The 19501-nt window shown below is 36.4% G+C and overlaps 1 long non-coding RNA gene across 1 annotated transcript; it reads right to left on the reverse strand.

Annotated features, from left to right (window-relative positions):
* Positions 1-797: 797 nt before the first annotated feature.
* On the reverse strand, positions 798-2469 carry LOC113114504 (uncharacterized). The gene is made up of 3 exons (XR_003293751.1): positions 2196-2469; positions 1051-1359; positions 798-955 (listed from the first exon to the last, which is right to left on the reverse strand). It is a non-coding gene; the product is annotated as an uncharacterized LOC113114504 (long non-coding RNA).
* Between the last annotated feature and the right edge of the window lie 17032 nt (positions 2470-19501).

The following is a 19501-nucleotide window of genomic DNA, read 5'->3' on the forward strand; positions in this document are numbered from 1 at the left end:
TTTGCTTTGAAAAACCCTCTGCTTTAGCAATAACAGGTCACATTTCTTTTATTGGGAATGGTTCTTATATGTATTGTCTAAATGTAATCTAATTTATTGCAACATCTTCCTCCATTTACAAGCAATTGCATTGATTTTCCAAATGAAAACATTTAATTTTACCATCAAACACACTGGATGTCTTTTAAAAGCTTCCTTGATTTGTGCAATCAAAAGACTATTTTCAATTACAACTACATATTAAAGCAAAATTAGTGTCTAAAGTACATTCTAAATTAGACTTTAACTCTTTAAGGGTACAATACTTATCTTTTTTTTTTTTTTTTTTTTTTTTTTACGCATCATAAAACAGTCTGTTTTAGATTTTGCTGCCTTTTTGGCTCTTCATCCAAAATATGAAGCAATGTCTTAGCGATTGAGGCAAACTGGAAAACATTTTATTCCAATATGGTGGACAGAGATGAGGGAAATACTGTTTATTATTATTATTATTATTTATTTATTTATTTATTTTTATATATAATTCACCAAAGATTTATTAAGCAAATGTTCACCTAAAATTAATGTGTAATTTGTTGTAGGGCCATAACCACATAATCAGTAATGGCCATTGTTCAAGACATGTTTAAAGCCTCGCTTTGTTTTAGGATTAATAATGATTTGTTTTATTTATTTTTTACATTTAGTTTTATTCGTAATTATGTACAAACTGATCATGATGTATCAAAATCATTTGACATCGCTGCACAGGGCACATATCATTCCACATTATGTTTTATAAGTGCATAATCATCAATTGTGACAGAACAAACAAAAAAATATCATCATTTGGTACCAAATAAATGCACTTTAGATACTTTTGTTGGCTTAAAATTTTCATACAAAAACCTTTTAAATGACTCGAATCCATCCAAATACTCTCAGGGACTGTGGCCTGCTGTTTTCAAACTTCCAGCTGTAAGGCAGAGAGGATTATCAATTATGCCTGCTGTTCGGTCTTGGAAACTACTGGTAACATCCTAAATCTGATAACAGGGCCTTACAACAAACCTGCATGGCACATGGCGAGCTGCTGAACCATGTTGCTGAATCGTATCTGTGCGCCTGACCGAACTCCTCAGGCACTCATCCGGACAACTGAGTACACCAATCGGATGGACCTCTCAGCTTGTGACAAATTGCGGGAGGAAGAGAAACTCACAGGCACCATTGAACTTTAGTATAGCTTTTATTCCTCCGTCATGTTCCTGCAGAGATGAAATGGGATGCTTTTTTTCTCTTTCCGTTCCTCTTTTTCATACTCAAAGCTGTCCTCTCTGCACTGACTGGTAGATAAACGGCCTTGGTTTCGCTCCCTTTCTAATGTGGCATCAAAGGGAAAGTGATACAATGTGATTTAGTTTTTGAAGGTCACTGCACAGTGCACACTTTGAAGCTAGCTTATTTTTAACACACACAGCCATTTTTTAAATACAAAAGTGCAAGTTTTCCAATTTCAGCCACTTACAGTTGTTTTAGTTCAGTCAAAAGACTTCATTATGACTTCATATATAATAAATCAAAAACTGATTTATTATAACAAAAACAGCACCACCAATAATAATAATGATATTTATTATTACTATTATTATTGTTGTTACATAATTTTAAAATAATTTATTTTTTATTATAATATATTGTTTACATTATTCTGGATGTTGATACAGAGTTAATTACAACTTAACTTTTATAATTAAATCAATGGCATTTGAAAAATAAATCATTAATATGAATTGTGACTTTTCTTATGAATGTAAATGCATGCAGACAGTGGGAGATCAAAGAATAGTGAATAATGTAGATTGCGGAGTATGCTGGTCAACTAATAAAGTCATGGCTCAGGGTGAGTATACACATTAGCAAAAATTTTTAGGTAGCTTTCTTTTAGTGAGCAAAAACGAAATGTTCCCAGTCTATCTACTGGAAATAAATGGGTTTAATAACACAATGTTTAATGAGAGGAACGGCACTAAAGGAACCGTGGAAGTTGGCAATAAAGCGCAGCTTTGACTCCATAAAAACAGGCCAAGCAATGAATATGAAATTAGTGCCACTTTCTTCCCCCACCTAATCAATATAACTAATGAGATGTCAACATAAACAAACAAATCGGTAAAAGCTGCTATGAAATAAAAGGCTGCTCTTTCAACACTTACTCTGCTAGGCTTCAATTAACACTGGCTTTTGGCTTCACCCCCTTCCAGCACCGTGTGAATCAGTCCTGTCCCTGCAGAGAGTGTGCCCTGGCCCCCTGCTGCCTCTGCGTCGCTCATGTTGTTGTAAGGGTCAGGCTTGTATTTGTGACACACACACTGCCTCCCATTAATGATCAGCGGGGCAGCCGCAGTCCACGGCCACAGTGCCCTCGTTAGTACCCTCATTAACAAGCAGCAAGGCACCTAATTAAACAGCTCAGTAGTTAGTAAGTACCCTCCCTCCATTTCCCCACGAGAAACACCTGAGTGGATTAAACTTGTTCATTTATTTATCTAGTTTTCCCTCTGGTTTTCTCTCCCTTGGATTCCAATCCCTTACTAGTGTCACATAATGTAAAAGTGTATTCAAACACTATAAACAACAAACCAGGCCAAAGCAGCTATTGGGTGAATTTAACAGAGAAGGCTATGCTTCTGTCTGTTTGTGCTCCTAAAATGCTCTGAATATTATGAATTGTTTTCTTTTCATCCATAAATCCAACGTATTGTGTTGGCTTGATTCCAGTTTTGCTTCAATCTACAGATGAACAGTGTACTATCGTGGAGCGCGATTACTGTGATTACTGCTATTATTCAACAACAAATGCACTTCAACAACAAATGTTTTAGATTAATGCTCTCATAATCATTAGGTAATGCTTCTGGTGTCATTATTTAAAAGTAGATAACTGGTTTGAATTGTGATGGTGCCATCTCAACAGTTTCCAGAAACACATTTTGTAATGATCTTTTGATTTGCTGTACAATGAAAAGATATTAGTGACATGTTTCATCAGATGTAAACTTGTTTTCAAAGCTTCTAAAAGCAGTGCATAATGATTTACCGGCTGTAAAGTTTTCATCCCCACCCTTTTATGAGTAAGACTAAAAATCATAACAAGTGCATTGTCATTACTCTTGTCAATCAATAGTAAGATGATATATAGTAGCAATGTGGCAAGCTGGTTCATTTGCATAGCCATCACAATTCTGTTTTGTGAACAGATCTTTCACAAAGGACAATGCTTTTAACAATTTCCATTTGAACCCATTTTGAGGCTGTTTTATCATCATTCTGCACTCTTACAGTAAGTTTGGACGTCCTTGACAATACTAAGGACAAGCATCTACAAACAAAAAACAGCAGTAAGTATAACTGAAAATCCACAAATGTGGAAATCACAAATGTTCAACCTATGAACACTATCTATAAACACTTTAAACTCACCTGAAATCATAAGGACTGTAGCCTGTTAAGAAGAGTAAATGCAGGCAACCTCTGTAAAAAAACAAAACAAAAAAAAAAACCTCCTATATAGCACAGCTTAGTCTATTTCCACTGCCCTTCCTTACTCTCTCATTTTGGGTTTGAGATTCTCTCATTCAAAACAAAAGTGCAGACGACACACAGCTCTACTTTGCTTTCACGTTCCAGCCCAATGATCTCACAGTAGCTGTACTGATATCACCATGCCTTGCAGACGTCTCGACTTGGATGAAAGAGAACCACTGAACCTAATGCAGACACCATCAGTAAACAATAACATCATCCAGGTTAAATTTTACACACCACATCAAAAAAAGAAAAAAAAAAAAAAAGAGTTTCCATCAAGTATAAGGCACTGAAGCTTGCATATTGAACCATCACTGGAATTAACCTCTCCTTCCTACCCTTAGTTTCACATATCTTCATTCCCTCAAGTCTGTGGTACAACAAGAAAGAGGCACAAAATCAGTTTCTGAAACATTTACTGTTATTGCTGGAATGATTCCCTCTTTACTTCAAAAAATCAATTGAGAACTGCCTGTTGTTTAACCTACATCTCTATCCTAGCTCATATTTTTCAGACCAGTTTTGGACTTTGCATTTTGCCACTCACAAATTATGTATCCATGTTGTAGCAGTTGCAAGTCACTTTAGATAAAAGCATTCACAAATGCAAAATGTAAATGTGAATTTAACATGCTAAAATAATTCATATATTGTTGAAGGGAAAAGAAAGCTGTGTCAAAGAAAGAGACGTGAAATGGCATGCAATGCACTGTTACTAGAACATTCTTGAAGGCCTCACTGGAACACAATTGAACACTATTAAAAATTAAAGCTCCAAAGAGTTTTTTTTTTTTTTTTTCATCAATGCCACAGAAGAGCTATTTTGGAATCCCTATATATTGTTTTTGTGTCCACAGTTCTTAAAACTTTATTTTGTAGTGTATAAATCATTTTAATAACCTTAATAAAAATGTTTCCCGCCAATAAAATTAACATGGATGCTAAAGGTTCTTCATGTAACCATAAATGTAACAATCCATGTAACAATCAATCAATTATCAAATAAAGAACCCCTCTTTTTAAGAGTAAACATGATAATCAACATCTCAATTAAATAAACACCAAAGGTTTTTTCAATGGTTGTGAAACAAACCACCATCAAAAAATAAATAAAATAAAAAATAAATAAATAAACATATAAACTACTATTAAATGCTGTCTTATCTGATTCTCACTCAGTATGAGGATCCTTTTTGATGATGGATAAGTTAACAGTGACACTAAGTGGCTGTGGCAAAACCGATCATGACCTTTTCTTCCCTAAAAAAGCAAGTGTGTGTTTAAGCTTCTCTTCACTAGGCAGGTCTGGGTCACCTCCAGGGTAGCCGAGGCTAGCACATTTTTGCTGATCATCCATCTTGTTGTACCACCGAGGCCATGCATCTTTCTCTAACTAACAGGTGAGTGGAGCAATGCATTACAGGATGAGCGGCCCACTGTTTCAGCCCAAGGGAACACTATGTGCCATGACGCACCAGGTGCACGGGCCAAAATAAACACTGGAGTAATGGCAAATAGACCATCAAGGACAACACAGAAGCATCCAGGCGCTATTAATACCATGACCTGTTCTGTATGTGTGTGTTCAGGACACAGTCTGCTGATCTTGCATAAAACACTCCATTGACTGCATACAGAAGAACAAAACTGTTGTGAGAAGGATTTAATATTATCTTTTAACTTTGGGTGTCTTCAAAAAAGGTAAAAGAGGGCAGCTCAAAGGCATCACACTGGTCACATCTTTCGGTGTCACAACAATAACTCTCTCAATAAATGCCTTCTAATGAATTTAGTTTGTGATAAAGTGGGGAAAGTTCTCTGTATTTCAGCAAAAAGTATTTCTACATCCAAGCACCTGTTTAAGGTGTTTCATCTCTGCTACAGGGAGCACTAAGCCTTGTTCTTCTGTCACTAATCCATAGCAGAAAACAGCTTTCAGGGGATTAATATCAAGGGACAGACTTGCGCTTGACAGTAAGGGTTCATACTCTCGCTTGCCTGCCACCCACTCTCATTCTTTACCTCACTGCGAATCCCAGTCTGAAGTGTCTGCTAAATGCGAGTTAACTTCTCACTTTGACACTCCAGTCATGTGCTTTACATCTCTGGTGTCATCTGCGTGGACAAAGAGTAGACGTCTAGTGTTTGGTGTCACACTAATACATCAAAAGGCAATCGCAGATACTGAAACTGTTATGTCTGGAGAATAACCACAAACGTTGATATAACAATGGATGTTTTAAAAAACTGACATAATGAGTATTTTAATTATTGTGCCTGATTCCTGATTAGTAGTCAATATGAAAATGTATTAGTCAATATTATAAGTGTTTGTAAATCAGTGGTTACAAATGCTACTAAATTAATAATTATACATTACAATCTACAGAATACTGGAAAATTAAAATCTGTTTATTGTTTTTGGTATTGGCTAAATACCATATATATATATATATATATATATATGGTAGATCTTAACTTTAACTGCCCTCTGACTAATAAAGCTGTTCTTCAAGAAATTGCTGTTGTTTTTCAATGATTTTGCATAACGGCACAGCATTACCCTTAGACAGAATGCAGACAGTAATGTGGACCATTTTCAGTAAATCTTATAGAGAAAAAGAATGGGGAGAGATTGTAAGTGAAATGAGGGCAGGAACAGCTGCCAACAAACGACAGTGGATCTGGCAAGAGACCAGCTAGTTATTACTCACACTTACTGTCCTGCCCTTATGCTACAGTAGCCTCTATATTCTGACCAGACCTGACAATTCCCTCTAAAAGCATTTTACCGAGAATAGTTAAAACCTGAAATGGGGAAAAACAGCACTTGAACGAAGACCTACTACACTGCTGCAGCAATTGCGTCCAAGGAGAAAAAAAACATTAGAACATTAGCTCCTTACCACAGTATTACTTGGCATGATGTAACTCAGAATTCTGCTGAAGAAATCACAGGCTACTCTACAGCTAAACCCTAGGAAAAAACTAAATGTAATGAGATCTAATCTTACCTTTGTTTTGCACCTCGTCTTTACTTCCTAACATTCCTTAAACATTTCTGCTATTTGCTTTGATTTGATGTTTTGCCTACTTTGCTGTCTTTTTCTGTTCTTGGGGAAACTGATGATAAGTGAATGGGGAGTAAGATTAAAGTGAAGCTGCAGCTGTCATAGATCATTGTGCTCCAAAACGAGATTGAGCATCTCTTGCAGAGTCCAAATAGAGTCATAAATACCCAGAATAAAGGAAAATTTCTACACCTTTACTTATTTGGCAAATGCTTTGTTATCAGAATCTTAATACAAATTAGTCAATCATCTAAAAGCATTGGGAAGCATTGGGAATTTTTTAAATATTTCCTTTCTCTTGAAGCACTAAAGACACCATAGGATCTCACAGAGAGTTTGACGGTCACAAGTCGGCTTAAAGAGTTTAACAAGTGCAATTTTGAAAAAAAAAGTTGTGCAAAAGCTTTTTTCAATGTAAAGCCATTTTGTCTTAAAAGAGAGGCCAGATGCAAAACATTTACGAAGGTAAAACAATGTTTGTAAATCACACAAAAATTAAAATCATTTCATTTATTCATCCTCACATCCTATCTTCTGAGAAAAAATAAATAAATGAAAAATAAAGAAGAAATTATGAAGGCTAGTCACTCTTAACCATGCAGTTACATTAACTCTGTGGAGTTTGTGGAGTTTCAAGTTTCGATAAGGATATACAAACATGTTAAAAGTGTGGTTATAAAAGTAGTGCATACAACTCCACTGTACTCTGCTCCCACAACTGCACCAAAGAGTACAGATATATCAAGGTAAACCTAAATCAGTTCAATTTGTGAACAAATCATTCAGACTAGCTTTCTTATATTTCAGTTCAGACCCACACAAAAATGCCAGTCATAACAAATAAATGTTTTACCACTAATAACTCTCAGAGTAGCATATAATAGATAAAAGTTCTCTGGTAAACACTGGCTGCCCTTCAGTTATCCAAGCTGGGTTTCTGTTTATGCTGTCAAGTATATTTTTAAGAATAATTTTAAATACTAGAAAGTGGGCCAATTTAGTCCCAAGGAGTATTGAAACAGTGCACTTACAAGTATACTACTAGTATCTATCTATCTATCTATCTATCTATCTATCTATCTATCTATCTATCTATCTATCTATCTATCTATATTATTTTTTGTATGTGTGTGTTAGAAAGAACTAGGGATTTGCATACACAGTCATCCAGGTTTTTCTGGATATGCCCCAACTTTTGGGCCTCTTGCCTTGGCTCACTCACTTTGGGGCAACAGCTCTCTGGGGATGCTATCCTCTTTCTAAGATCTATTGGTTGAGTTAGCTTGCCCCTCTGAGCTCACAGGCAAGGCAGACAGTTTCTCCCTTTGGGACGTCTGTGTGGGCATAAATTTCAAGCACAGGGACTAAAACAGAGGTCAGAATCAGCAAGTTTTTTTTGCTTACACCAGATCAGCAGACTTATCATTAGGTTTCACCACAGCACCCAACAACTATTCCCCATATCTTTTGATTTTTTTAAAATTTTTAAAAAAATGCTAGTGCAACCATGCTGTAACATTGTTGTGTACTGTGTGTCATGCCTTCAATTACTTTGATAAATGTGATTCTGGCTGTGACCGTGTTTTGTTACAGTGCATTCATAATTTATAGCTTGCACAGATACTCTCAAATCAGGGTAAATTATGAGTTTTCTCTCTTTTACTGCAACTAAGGTATCCAAATAATGTTATGTCAGCACATTATACTGGTGCAAGGGCATCACTGTTAGAACATTAATGGAGAATAAAAAGGCCTGAACCTGAATGAGGCCATGAGGGGGGGGGGGGGGGGGAGAAAAGAGGAGAAAAACAGACTCATTACCAAAGGCCAGAGTTTAAGGGGTTTATCCTATCTTTTGATTGTGTCTTTGTTCTCTCAACCACACTGAGCAAGTTAAACTCTATTGAGGCCATTTGATGTGATGCCTTAATGATATTTTACTGTTCAATAAGTTTAGGTGTTAGTATTTAAGAAAAGCTCCCACACTGAAGATAAAATGTAGATTGTGATGGCTTAGCAATGCCAGCCTGGCATGTCTAATGCTGCAATTTGTCAGCCACTTTGTGAAAGGGCCTTCTGAATGCTTTCAAGGTGAATGTGCGACCAATGCAAATGAATTCTGCGATAGCGAAATTGTCATTTTTTCTCAGTGGTAATGTGTAATTACCTTTCTTGTTAATAAAAACCTCTTAGAGTTACATTTAAATTATTGTTATTAAGAACATGAAATATAATAGAATCAAGTTCATTGCAGGCCTCTGATGCCGATCCACATTTAATTTCCTTCATCCTCCAATACCCAGCAATCCCCTTTGTGTCTGTCTAAGGGTCTGACAATCATTATATAAACCCTCCATGTTTTTAAAAGAAATTTTAAACTTGCCCCCCCTCCACTTTTTAAGCATTATTATATTTTAAGAGCATATTTTTTCTTGAGCGCAAAGCATAGCTGTCCACAAAAGACAACAGCTTTTAAAGAATGAAAACTGAAAAATCTGTCATCATTTACTCACCCTCATGTCATTCTAAACCCATATGACTTTATTTTATTCTGTGGAGCATAAAAGGAGAGTTGTTAAAAGACAACAACTATGGACTAACAGTCATTAAGTCAAAAACAACAACAACAACCACAACTACTTTTGTCTTCAACAAATAAAAGAAAGTCAAGGAAAATCAGGTTTGGAATGACATGAGGGTGAGTAAAAAGACATTTTAATCTTTGGGTACACTACTTTGTACATTTAAGTCCAAGCAGTAGCCTCCATTGAACATAAATGCAGTCAGCAGTAATCCTAACAAGGCTTTTTTTTTTTTTTTTTTGCTTTTCAGCAAATCATTTACAATTACTGGGCTATGTCATTTCATTTTCAAAAGTAAATACTTGTGAGCTTGACTGATAAGGTTTAGAATGCCACTCCATATATCGTCTTACGCTCCGGCACATATAGTTCTCATTCAGGTCAGGTGGAATGAAAACCGCAAGCCTTTTGCTTACAACTCTACTTCCTTTTCCATCCTACCCTGTGAAAATGAGTATGCAACCTTTAAAAATGTTAAATGAGTCGAGCTGTGGAGGTCACAGATGCTGGATAGAGCCTGTATAAAGGCACAGAAAGTGTAGGGCATATATGAAAAAGTGTGGAGGAGCACTTGGTTTTATTTAGCAGGTGGAGTTTACTCCCAGTCATCAAATCGCACCCGCAAAGAAGAGCTGATGTGGCTGAAATGCTAGGAGACCTAAATAAGCTCAATCAACGGCAGCGATAATATTTCATATCCCCTGGCTCTCGTTTTGTTTTTTGTTCTCCTCCTACCTCCCGGACAGGAGAACATTTTTCAGCTGGGCTCATCACCCTACCCGACCTCTCTAGAGTCACCCAGTCTCCCCATTAAGTGCGAATACCGAGCTTACAGTCCACAGAGCCATAGGAAAAGTTGCAGAAAAACCAGGACAAGTCCCCTCCAACTCACATCGTTTCATGTCATTTCATGCCAGCAAGAAAACAACGCCCTGCTGGGGAAAACGTGTAACAAATAAAGGGAAAAAATGCTGAACAGAAAGGTGTAGCTCATTAATCATGGGCTTAAAAAAAGGCTGAGCGGGTTGCACACATGCTTCCGTGGCTAGAGGTAAGAGAGATTCATCTGTTTTTCTTTAAGCTGAACTCTGTCATGGGCGGTGGTGACTTTGAGCTAGAACACCAGGAGCACTGTATGTGTGTGTGCGTGTGTGTCAGTCGTGGGGGGGGGGCTTCCAAATCTGCTTCTCCAGCCAGAGGCGATGTGGGTTAGTCACAGCACAGTAACAAGCCCTCTGGAACAGCCCTTTCTCTTTCCTGACTGGATTTTTGGCATCTGTACACTTTAAAAAGTCCCAGACCAAAAATACTTCTACATGATTCACTTGGTGAAGAGACTATGCCTTGAGCGGCTCACAAAGAGTCTGTGCAAGGCGATGCCAAAGATATAGATACATGACTGTTTACGAGGAAGCTTTTAAATAGGGGACATTTCTAGCAATGGACCCATGAGAACAATGGGCCCCATTAGATATGCTTTCAATCAATATCTCTAGAGTGAAGTGAAAGTTCAGCTCTGTGGGGTGCCATGATATCGAAGGACAAGTGGAAATAAATGACTCCACCCTCCACTAGGCACATATGCTAACAGATTTTCATAAAAATAGGCTTGGTGCAATTACCACATGCATTTTTTTTACCATCTCCCTTTTTTTACCATCTCACATTGTTCTCTCACGTCACATATGCACACATTCGTGGACAAAAAGTCACACGTGCGTGCAGCAAAAGCAACACCCCGCTGAAAACTGACACTCAACTCCTCATGTTTCACCTTGGTGTGAAAAATTACTCCTCTCTAGTAAGTGGTTGGCTGAGAAAATGAGACCCTTTACAACAACCGGATCTGTGTTATTCCATATGATCGGTGATGCATGCAGCAGGGTTGTGTGCCATTCAGAATTGAGAATGCCTTTTAAATTCTATTCCTTGAATTTAAATTGAGAGGGCAAACAGAAAATACCATCTCATGGTATAAATGTACCTTATTTTTATTAGACCAGGTTGCAAATTTGAATGTAAGGAAGTATGTTTAAATTTATAACGGTAACTTTTAACTAAAAAAGTAGTGTTTGTTAAAATGTTGAATGTTGGCTTGGCAAAACCTTGTTTGAAAATTATTTTAATTATTATTATTATTGATTAATGTTTCAGTTCCTTTTTTCTTCAGTTTTCATTGAATAGTATATCCAACTATATTATATTACAAATGTATTCCATATAATAGTGTTTTTTTATTAACTACACTTGACTTGTTTTTTTTATTTTTTTTTTTAATTAATTTTAGTTAATTTCACATTGTATTTTAAAGTGCAAACGCCAATATAAAAATATAAAATACAATGTGAATATATATGAATGTATACAGTATTTATCTCCTTTTGCACATGGCATGGTAGGCCAAATCAAAGTTCATCACAGGTCATCTTTGGCAGAGGGCCCTGGTTTCGAGATCTCACAATAGGGAAGAAAAGATGATCTCCATTAGAAAGGTTTTCTCCATTTCTCCATTTCATGTCAGCTTTACATTAAATAGACAGACAGGTAGATCTTTATGTCTGATTTTTGTAGCCCTCCACTCCTCGATTGCCCTTCCACTTTTGGCATTTTAGGCCAGTATTGGCATAGTGAGGAAAACGTCAAAAGCTTGCAATTTTTCTGTTTCACTTGCATCATGTTGAGGAATGATGTCTGAAGAGTAGGTTTACATTTGTTTCTGCAACAGGTCTTCCAATACACTCTCTCCCTAGAATGCTAGTACAGCAGACAGCAAAACAAACACAAACAAAAATGTAAGACATAGCAGTGTGTGTGCCAGAGACTTCTGTAAGGAGGCTGACAGATAAGTCATGTTTCTGACTCTCTTTGCGACTCACAAGCAAGGGAACAGGAAAATGTTGTACTCTTTACAAGACACCAAAGCTGCATGTATATAAACGAGGACAGCTAAATTGGATTGCTAGTGTCTAACACAATACAAATGCACAGTCTATTTTTGCCAAACCAACAAGGCCGACTTGTTAGAGATTTTAGCCTACTGACCTGAACCATCAAGTAAAGCACAGCAGCCCTCATTTGCTTAAAGCACTTATTGTCATGGAAACATGCACTGAAACATTAGAGGGCATGGAGGAATTGAAGTCATTTATTGTTTAAAGGAGATTTAATAGATTATGTTCAAAAATACAGCCAAAATGAATCATTTAAAAAGCATTGCACTGGACTAAGAGGATGCACATCTGGCATTTCAAAGTAGGGGCTATCCAACAGTGTCATTAATAGCAAAGTTAAACATCTGACTACCATGATCATGGAAGTACCTCAATCAAAGTACTCAAAATATGGCCAGACATGCATCACCAAATTGCACCAATTTACTATCCCTACTGCAAACCCAGATGAGAGGGATGGTGACCATATCAGTCAAGCTCCTAAACACACGTAGAAGTACCGTAACAATATGAGTTCATATGATTCTTCTGTCTTTTGACGTTTTTGTGTAAAACAGACATAAGACCATATTCACTGAAAAATCTATATGAAAAATTCAACTGTACATTATCATTCTTTAATCCTTACCTTTATATGGGGCCCTTCATGTCTCCAGACATTTGCCATGCTCCACATAGAGCATCCAAATCATGGATTAAGTCAGAGTTTTGACTTGATTTCCTATTAATGAGTTTGTCTGCTTTTAGTATCAGAAGAATCAGAGTCAGAAGGAGCTTTATTGCCAGGTATGTTTACACATACAAGGAATTTGTTTTAGTGACAGATGCTTCACAATGCAACAAAATGACAGTGACAAGACAGGACATAGATAATAAGACAAATAATATCAAAATACACAAAATAGACAATGTACAAAAAAGCAAAAAACTAAATATAATATAGACAATTATGATGTACAGGTATTCGACTGGCCTCACCCCTGTGGCAGCTGGCGAACTTTCTCAGCTGGCGAACGAAGGCCCAGGAACCTGAATGACTTCACTGCAGTCACAGTGCTGTCCATGATGCTGAATGGGGGGAGTGCAGGGGGGGTTTCTACCAGATTCCACAATCATGAGTGTCCTGAATGAGGCAGATTCGTGTGGTGTCATCTGTAAACTTCAGGAGCTTGACAGAGGGGTCTTTAGATGTGAAGTCGTTGGTGTAGAGGGAGAAGAGCAGTGGGGAGAGGACGCAACCCTGGGGGGTATCAGTACAGATCGTGCAGGTGCTGGATGAGAATTTCCCGAGCCTCACTAGCTGCTGCCTGTCTGTTAGGATCCTCACATAAGTCCCTGGTCTGCCTAGATTTTGCAGTATGTAATGCAGTTCCATGTTGACTGTGTCATCCACAGACTTGTTTGCTCTGTAGGCAAACTGCAGGGGGTCCAGAAAGGGTCCAGTGATGTCCTTCAGATAAGCCAAAACTAGTCTTTCAAATGACTTCATGACCACAAACATTAGAACCACATATCTGTAGTCATTTAGTCCAGTAATTTGGGATTTCTTTGGGATGGGGATGATGGTGGAGCATACACATCCATTGATTTGTTGAAGATCCATGTGAAGATGGGGGCTAGCTGGTCAGCTCATGATTTCAGACAGACTGGAGTAACACCATCTGGCTTTCCTCTCTTTTTCCTTCTGAAAACTTGACGCATGTTATCTTCACTGATTTGGAGTGCTGGAGAGGGGGGTTGCAGGAGGTGTGAATGGTGTTTTTTTCAAACCTGCAATAAAACTCGTCTTCTCCACAGTGCTGGGAGATGGTGTCTTGTAGTTGGTGATCTCTTCCGGGCCTTTCCATAGTGAAGCAGGATCACTGGAAAATAATTGGTTCTTTAGCTTTATAAAGCTAGTATGTTGCTAGAATAAAGCTAGTATTTTGTTTTGTAGACTGATATGGTCCGTAACAATAATGATAATATTATGTGAGATTAAGAGATTTCAGTGCTATTTAGATTTGTCATGCAATTAGACAAACATTTTAATTTCATTCAATTTTCCAAAATTTTTGTTGTTGTTTTTAAGTTAATGTCAAAATCCATTTGAGGTGATCAAGTTAATACATAATCAAATTCTTTACTGTTTCTTCTTTGAGAAGAAGGTTGAAGCATTGCCTTATTGTTGTTGGAAGCATCAACACTCGTTAAATGCTGAAGAGCAATTCAGTTAAGAGAGAAAGAGAGAGGGGGAGAAAAAATAAAAGCAATCAAGTCTGTTTATCTCAATCAGCAGTCTTATTAAGGTCTGCCATGAGATGTTGTTTTAGAGCGGGATTCATTTTGTTATAATGTCTTCTCCCTGCTCATAAAGAATATGTCCTCATTACCCACCATGTGTTTCAGCCCTCCACTGAGGCATTTTCACCGCAGGAGCATGAGGAATCAGAGAACATAATTTTAGGCAAGTACACCTAGTTGAAAGGTGCAGAAACGTGAGAGAATTGAGGTCAGTTGAATTTTGGTTATACAAATTTGGGTTTTCATTTTTACTTAGTTCATTTTAGTGATTTTAATTTTAGGTTTACAAGTTTAACATTTAATGTTCTGTTTCTCAAAAGGAACCAAAATCTCTTCATGGATTTAAACACACACCTCTTGTTCAAAAAACAAAAACAAAAAACTCACGAGTTGCATGCAAGTGCAATGAAACCAAGGCTTTATTAATCTAAGTCCCACATGCAATGCAGAAACTCACAAAAACATTATTATTATTATAATTATTATTATTATTATTATTAATTCAATTTTGCCATGAAAAGTAAATTTCTAGGTAAATCAAAATGAAGGAGAAAAAAAAGCTAATCCAATGCTTTTTAGTGAGTGTACATTTTAAATAACAATAAATATTAAATATATTAACAATAAATAATAAATATTTAACTATTTAATTAATATATTTTTAATTTTTCACTTTACAGTAATGAGAATTGAGTAGGGAAATGTGCTAAATTATTATAAAAAATATCACAATGCAAAATATCTTATTGGTCAAAAAATAAGCAGAATTTCCTAAAATGTAAGACTGTAACAAACATTATTCTAACCAGACTGAAGGGTTAGTAAAGCAGGGATTTTTTTTTTCCTTGCCAGAAATAGATCAGAAACGTGAACATTTTCTGGATCTGAGAGATAAGAGATACAGAATCTTTGTCTATGGCTCAGAGTCATGTCCAGCCCTAATCTCTCAGAAAAGCATGTATCCCTCTGCTTTGGACAGACTCTCTGCACTCAAGTCAAGAAGTCCAGCCACAGAGTATAAAGCCGCTTACAGCAGCCAGTGGATTATGGTCAATAAAACGTTTAGTGTGCGTACATAGAAGTTTGAGTGTGTTATTTTGCATAGTGTTTGTGCACAGCTAAGTATTTTCTAATGTATTTACTTGCCTTTTGTTTAACAGCTTGCCATAGAGAAAATGCACACACACAGGGTGTGACACTATTTTAAGATGAGAGAGCAGCAGATATACATATATAGAGAGAAGACATAAAATATCCAGCTTAAGCTCACAAATGGTCCAAGCAGAAGATTGGCAATAAAGCTTAGGTTTTGCCTTGGAAGTGTGTTGTGCTCTGAAGCCAAAACCAAGATAAATCCCTAAACAGTGAATAAGTCATCCTCACTACTCTGTTATTCTGTCAGTCCTGTCCTACTTTCTTTCTATGAGTTCTTTGAGAAGATAATGGCATATCTAAAGAAAAAAAAAATGCATCAAACATTCAGTGTTTTCTATGTCACATGCTGTGATGTCTCGTCTTTTGTTACAAATGATTCAAAACTAATTAGAAAATATAAATTATTCTTTTTGATGTTCTCATCTGAAGCAGTTCTGTTGTTTTTGCCTACACATAGACATGTAAGAATGGCTGGATAAAAAAAAAAAAAAAAAATCGAAATCAAACTTGATCAAAATACACCAAAATGCTAAAAGACACACAAATGATTTCACATGCACAAACAAGAGAAACTGTACAAATGAACACTGATCAAGTTTCAGCATTAAGAACTCTTCTGTTCACTCTGGTTATTGATTCTCAGTGATCAGAGAGCCTATAAAACCCATTCCTTGGTTGAGTCACAAGGGTTTTCAAACCCAGAGGGTATTCTCTCTAATTAAGTGCTCAAGACTCAGACGGGACTAGACCCCAGTGATCTAAAGAGCTGGAGTTGGTTAATGAATGGTGAAAACTCTGAATCTGGAGCTCAGTGCCCCACTGACTCTCCAGAGTTACAGCATGTACCAGTAGGTGCTAACTGACTCACCTTGAGCTCTTGGTAAGCACATGATAGGGTAGCCATACATCCTCTTTTTCCTGCACATGTCCTGGCTGAGATTTCTTTTAAATGTCCAGATTTTGGCTTTTTTTTTCTTTTTCTTTTTTATATATCCCATTTACTTGACTACATATTTTGGGGGCAAAAAATAAACACAAATTTGTTGAACTTCCACAGGCCATCTCCACATTAGCTAACACACCAATTTAATTTAATAAGGGGAGGCCCACAGATTTTATTGCTAATCAGAAAAGCATTTTTTTTTTTTTTTTTATAAATTAACTATTTTTTTCAAGATCAACTCGTTGCCCACCAATGAGTAATACTGCAGCCTCTAAATCTTCAGCCCATAAATAATTCATACATTTCCTTGCCCGTCTTTATTTAACAAGCAATAATTTGCCTACAATGCGTGTCAGATGCAGTGTCAGTAGAGGAGAAAACAGTGATTGAATGCTGAAAACATGATTGTGTATGTTTGTGTGTGTGCTCACCTTCCCCACACCGACAGTAAAGCACACCTTTCAAGCAGATGAGGAAGATAAATCTGTTGTTGCCAGATAGATTACGTTTATCTATCCAACAGCCGGTCTTTCATGACTTCCCAGATAATCATAAGGAGTCACAGTACTAGACATCTTTTGTCAGATTTGATGATGTCCCTGAGCTTGGTGGCTCATCCCATTGACTGAGAAAGTAATAAAAAATAAAGCAAAGAAAAATAAAAGAAGTCTGTGAGCTAGGTATCACCATAAATGTAATCACTGAGGAGCCACAGGAAAATATTATATTGCATTTAATAATTTATGTTTGCATGCTTCTAGCAAAGAAGAATTCATCAGGATACACTGCAACTATTAAATGGAAGAAAGATGGTTTGTGGGTCCAGATGGTGTACTTACAACATCAGCCAGCAGGGGCTAACTGTCCCTCACTGACCAGCCAAATCTTGACCCCTTGTAAAACACAAACGCCTACCTTTGTATTTAGTTATGAGAAGGGAACATTCAATAACACAGTGGGGTGAGAGGCTGGTTTGGAGGGGTCTGTTCTTGTTCAGGCAGTGGAAGATCTGAAATGAAGACATATCTTTTTTTTTTTTTTTTTTTTTTGCTGTCTATAATCTGTTTATGTCTGTGTCCTCTCCTTTTGTCATGAGGGATCGATCCAAAGCTGCTTTTGTTCGTCCGTTATCTTTTTCTCGGAAGGAGTATGAAGGGGGTTACCCAATCTAATTCTCCCCTTGTGTAATATTATGGGGAGCAATAATCACATTCAGCTCCAAGTTGATAATATCACACCACAAAAGAAAAGGCAATATCTCCCCATCATTCTATTCTTTTGCTTTATTTCTTTCCCATAAATGGACCTTTTTATAAAAAAAAAAAAAAAAAAAAAAAAAAAGAGCAGGAAGAGGTTGCCTGTTAATGTTAGTGGGTGTGTACATGATTCTATATGTTTCATTACTGCGGAAACAGTTTTGTTTGGTGTTTTGACATTCATACCATCAATTCAATAAAACTTGAAATGTACCTGGAGATACAATGACTGTGACTGCCAACTGTTAAATGAGAAATAGTCAGGTAATTTAACACAGTTATGAAATTCAATTCAAGTGAGTTCAATATGTTTAGAAATGGGCATCTAGAAACCACAAAATATATCAAACACGACTGAAAGACGCATGAAATGCAGTATTTGCAATATTTGCACCCCCCCCCTGTTTTCATACTAAGGTGTTAAAAAAAAAAAAAAAAGTAAAAAAAAAATATATATATATATATATATATATATATATATATATATATATATATATATATATATATATATATGTATATGTATATATATATATTTTTTTTTTTTTTTTTTTTTGATAAGATTATAAACCAACCATCTGAGAAAATACAAGTCCCAAATGCATCCATGTTTGCCAATGATTTTAATAATATCACAAATTCTTAATTTCTTCCTCCAGACTGCGAAAGCCACTATGCCCACACCAATATGTGCTCATTTCCAAGCCAAGACAAATTCGAGTTAAAACATACAATTACCCACACACCAAACACACAAACAGCTCATCTCAGTAGAAGTACAGCAATGACTTATTTAGACCACACTTGTAAACTTGACCCAGAGCTGAAAGAGTTTAAAATTCTAGTTCCATTTTAGCATAATTTTGCTTAGTTAAATCAGCCATTGCCATCTTCTGATCTCTTTTTTTTAAATAAAAATATTTCATATTAGAGTCAAGCTCAGTCATCTACTTAGTGCTAGCATGTAAAAGTATAGTTCACATAGAAAAATATGTTATCATTTACTCACCCTGTATGAGATTCTTTGTTCAGTTGAACACTAATGAATATAAAATATTGATTTCTTCTTTTTGAACACAAAATAAGGCATTTTGAAAACTTTAACTACACAGTTGCTGATAGCCACCAAATTCCATAGTATGTTTTTTTTCCCATACTATGGAAGTCAATGGCTCCCGGTATATATTCAACAGAAGAAAGCAATCCATACAGGTCTGGACCAACTTGAGAGAGAGAAAATGATGACAGAATCTTTTCCATTTATGTTACATTTTTAGAAGGTCTTCATTTAAACAGGAGATACTTACCAGTTAGTTATTCAGAAAGATACACGCAACAACCTCAAATTCACTTGGCATTAACCTCAGTTTATCAATGAACAGCCCAGGGGTGTGTTTTCCAAACAATGACGAATAAGATGCACTGTCGGAAAAACTATTCCCTGAAAATGTAGGAACTTTGTCACAAACTTCTTCTAATTAATCAGCTGGAGATCACATTAATGTCATACTATTGTTTTAACTAACAAACCTGACATCCGAGGATTATTTTGCTATTCATGCACTTTTTGACTGCTGCATTTTGTTGGTTCCACATGAAACTAGAGCATGTATGATTATGCATACTGTTATAAAAGGCACTTTTATTCTGTTAACAAACTAAAGATGTTGAATGAGATTTGTGTAAGTATGAAATA

Source organism: Carassius auratus, chromosome 14 (assembly GCF_003368295.1).
Source record: "Carassius auratus strain Wakin chromosome 14, ASM336829v1, whole genome shotgun sequence".
NCBI classification, from domain to species: Eukaryota; Metazoa; Chordata; class Actinopteri; order Cypriniformes; family Cyprinidae; genus Carassius; species Carassius auratus.